At 35.1% G+C, this 4,679-nt stretch overlaps 1 pseudogene; it reads right to left on the reverse strand.

Moving 5' to 3' along the window:
- Window positions 1-4,559: 4,559 nt before the first annotated feature.
- LOC112417580 (uncharacterized) lies at window positions 4,560-4,679 on the reverse strand (annotated as a pseudogene).

Consider the following 4,679-nt stretch of genomic DNA (forward strand, 5'->3'; position numbering starts at 1 on the left):
TTCATTTAGGTTTAGTATTTAGGTTAGTAATAGAGTCTTAGGTTTAGTTAGTAGTGCCATTAAGTATTAACTAATAATAGTTAATTTAGATCAGGTCTGCATTACATAGAGTCAGTTGAGTCTAAGTGAATAAACGTTACAAACTTAAGAACAATTATAATTATTAATCAACTTTAAATCATAAGAGGTAGGTCCAAGTCAACCTCTATAATTGTAAACTAGCTGTCATAAAATATTGTTGTTTTAACTTCTTGAAGGTAACCAAACGAAATAAGAAGTTCAACATGGCAAGAACTAAAAGAACATGAAGGAAAACAATTGGAGGAAGACCATTTGGAAACGTGAAGAAAGATCCACAAGAGGAGATCCAACAAGTCAGCTTCATGGAAGAGGTTCGAAGCAAAGTTAAAGATAAGAGCGCTTTCAGAAGAAGGGACATTGTTATGATCAAATCCTATGAACTTTTTTATCCACCTACTCTTATACATAAGGCTTGGTATGGACCTTTCGAAATAAACCGCATATGCAAGAACAATCGTGTTGAGATCAAGGACCACACTAGATGGATGGCAAAGGTCCCAATCGAGGAAGTCATGCATTTGCGAGACTATATGGCAGGCCTAAGTAGTTGGAGGGAAAAATCAGCTACTCAAGGGTCTGAACAAGACACTTAGACATATTCGTTAGGTTCGGGACGCTAAACACGCGCTGAATAGGAGGCAACTTATTTCGTCAAGCTAATGACTCAAAAGAAGCGTTGAATAGGAGGCAACTTATTGACCGTCGGGACTCAGACGTTAAACAAGCGCTTAATAGGAGACAACCCATTATTTTTATTTTCCGCGTTTTTATTTCTGCTAAGCTAAGATGATCTGACTAAATCAATTTCTTTTCTTTTTCTGTTGCTTTTCTTTCAAGTATTATCTAATAAAATTTATTTCTTTTGAATTACATTTACAACCTTCCCTTTTATGCTTAAATTTATTTTAGTCTTAGGTATTCATTCAAAGCATTTAAGGCATAAGCTAGTTTATCCATACATTCAAGAGCACAGTTTCCTTCTTCTACTACAGGAGGTAAATTTATATGGTTTGCTACTAAAAAGGTACTTATAGGATCACCAACTCTTTTCTGAATAGCATAACCGGTGAGATTCAGAGCCAAATATTTCCATATCCATTCTAGGTTGTTAGATACTTAAATATTTCAATACATATTATGAGTGTTTTATATGAATGCTACTTTTGCTTGAATTAGCGACCGTTCTTTACGGACGATCGGTTAGGTTATTATACACACGAGGCAATTTTCTTTGGTACCTCCTTTCAAGCCACCCTTTTTAATATTCTTATTATCCTTTGTGAAACCAATTTGAGCCTCCAGATGAAAAATTCTTTTCTTTATTAGTGACTAATCATGTCACAGTCCTGCACTTACATGAACCCCTGTTTGATTTCACTTGGAGTTAGATAGGTATTTTTATGACTGCACATGTTTTGAAACTAAGTTTGGGGTTGCTCTTTGGAATTAGCAACACTTTAAGTTTGGGGTGGGGTAACAGTAGAACACATTTGTCACAAAAAAGAAAAAAAAAATGAAAAAATGTAGATGACGATGGATCTACACAAAAAAGAAAATAGAAAAAAGAAAAAAATCAAGAGCCAAAAAAATGGTCTCTTAAAAAAAACATGTTTTTGTCAAATAAAAAGACAAATAGTTCGACTGTTTTACCCATTTTGATAGAACCAAGGAAGGAAGGATGGATGGAAGTGCAGTAATGTTTTAAGTAGGAATCCCTTGGTTAGTAAACTAACTCCAAGTTTCTTTGTTAGCCTACTTTTCCAAATATATCCACCCTTAACCTAAGCCGAGTTATAACCTTCAAAGTCTTCTAAGTGTGTAAATAATCTGATTTTGACTGTCTGTTTATAATTTCTTCAAATTTATAGCAAGGTACATTCATGTGACGACTGGAGTGGGTAAATGTTGTGACCAGCCCTACTGGCTTTAGGAGATACATACGTGAATCATGGAAAAGAGTATGGTTGTGAACATAGGTTACTTTTACCAAGCCAGACCCGCTTGAATGTACTGAGGTAAGTTAGTTTCTGCTCTGCTATAAATGTGATGGATGATGTCCTAAGCACAACTCCCGAAAAGGTATTTTTTTTCCTAGGAAAAAATGCAAGTTATTTGAAGACGAACACCTAAAAACGACGAAGATCGAAGAAATTGAGCCCGGAAGCACAATCAAATGCGCCTAGGGCATGGAATTACATTACCACGCGCCTAGGGCATTAAGAATGTGCCTCAATCATATGCCATGCGCCCCAAGCATCTCAAAAAGCATGGCCATAAACGTAATTTTATTCGTTTTTCTAGGTTTATCCTGCGTTTTTAGCCCAAACCCAATTAGAAATCTCCACTATAAATACTAGTTTATCTCATTCATAATTTCTCGTTCAATTTTGTGGTAATTCAAGAGGAAGGCTACTTTGGAGCTTCGAGAGAGAATCTATCCTCTCCATGACTTTCTAGGGTATGTTTTTATCTTTAGTAATTTGTTTTTAGTTACCATGTGTAACTAAATCTTTTTAGGTTAGAGTTCTAAGATGAACCTCTGTATATTTTTGTTGGATATTTATTTAATTTAATATGACGTTTATATTTTTTTTTTGTTCGCTATTAAGTTTTATTAGGATTTAGTTTTATTTCTGTGAGAGGTGCAACCCTAGATTAGGTACTTAGGTTGTGACAGAACCTAATATTGCTATCATTATTTGGATGTTTATATCTTGATTTTTATATTCCTTTATTGATAACTATCTGTCTAGGAAGTAAGTGATTGTTGACCCTAGACGTAGATACCCAGTGGCTAGAACCCATTGGGTCGGGTGGTGCCTTACCGAAGCTAGGAATTACCTAGTTAGTAATTAGGGAAACAAGCACCTAGATGTCCGACTTAAGGTTATATCCTAGTAAGACCATTCTCTTGAAACCCTTAGTAAGGTAGACGTATATTAGGGTTGTCCGTTTGTAGAACTACTAAGGAAGCAAAGGGAGAGTGTGCTATGAATGTTGTAAGATTCCTAGATGGGCAGACCTAAGGGAACCTTGGACTTCATTGCCTTGGGAAACACTATAAAGCCAATATAAAGTTTATGTTTCAATTACCTTTGAATTAGCAAGACCCCAGACGTAAGGATCACCGTGCGATCAGCAGGTGTAGTTAGCCATCGGAGGGATAAAACACATTGGGTCAGGTGGTGCTCTACCTAAATAGGAACATCCCAACGGCCTCATCACTTGTATAGTCTACCTAAGATAAATAAACGCGACATATTTATTACTTGTATAGTCTACATAAGACATGTGGATACGATACTTTACTTATCACTTTATTACTTGGTGAATGATTGGTACACATGCCATATATCTGACCGTGCATCAGAAGTGAAGATGTACAGAGGCCAATATGTAAAGGTATAATTGAAATATGAGTACTATCTAATCGAATAAGGAAGGGCCTTCAATGATTAGTTAATGAAATCTAAAAATACTGAGATTTCAATTGCAATAAAATATTATTCTCCGATTACATGGTCCAAATAACTTAGAAGGTTCATCTATTTGACCTAATCAAAGAAATCTAATAAAGACATAACAAAGATATTAAGAAATTAGACGTTAATCAATGGCGACAACGTTGCTCCAAACTTATTTCCAAATTGAATTTTCAGCCTCCAATGCCTGGAAATCGAGTTTATGCGCTTTTTGTGTATTTTTCGACCCTTGGGGCTGTTTCGGACGTTCCCTTATATAGAAAAAATGACCCCGAAATCATAGGTATCTGTGTGATGTGCACTATAGTCTACACAATACACACTCCTTTTGTAGACTCTGAGCATTGTGCAATGAATGATGTGCACCATGAAGAAGGTAGTATATTTTCTGCAAAAGGCTCTTATATTTAGGGACGGAGGTAGTATATTAATTGCCTACCCCTAAAATTGTAGAAGTCCTCGTTTGTACACATAATGCGTTTAAAGGAACTTGGACCTCATGGTAAGTTGTAGTCGTTAATAATCCTTCCATTTTATTTACAATTTGAATATACTTTTTAGGAAATGACTTCTCATGTAGTATTGTTACTTGTTGTGACAAATTCTCTATATACTTACATGAATGTTTATGTGGTATATATTTCATATGCGGTGTATATTTCGTATGGATGTTTTAAATATCATTTTTAACAAGTTTAAGAAAGGACATGGTTTATTGATGGATGTTAATTTTATATGGTATATGTTAGCATTGATTTACATAAGAGCATATTTTTCATGCATTCCTTATCATAATTATTCCTCACTCGATAACGACAACAACACCAATACAAGTACACCAGTAATGCTGTTTACCATAACTTCAGAATCCATGTGCCACTCAGCATGACAGAAGCCCACGGATTTCAAAACAACAAATATATTTAGAAAGTGGCATCTTTTTATAAAATAAAATAAAAAAAAAACAAACATCTTTTTTTTTGACAAGTTATTTTAAAGGTGCAACACAAGGACTTTCCACGAGGTTACCCGTTCTAATATTACTCTCGCCCAAGCACACTTAATTGCAGAGTTCTGATACGATCCGGTGCATTAATGCTGGTATGAGTTACATTG

This window comes from Medicago truncatula, chromosome 8 (assembly GCF_003473485.1).
Source record: "Medicago truncatula cultivar Jemalong A17 chromosome 8, MtrunA17r5.0-ANR, whole genome shotgun sequence".
Classification (NCBI taxonomy): domain Eukaryota; kingdom Viridiplantae; phylum Streptophyta; class Magnoliopsida; order Fabales; family Fabaceae; genus Medicago; species Medicago truncatula.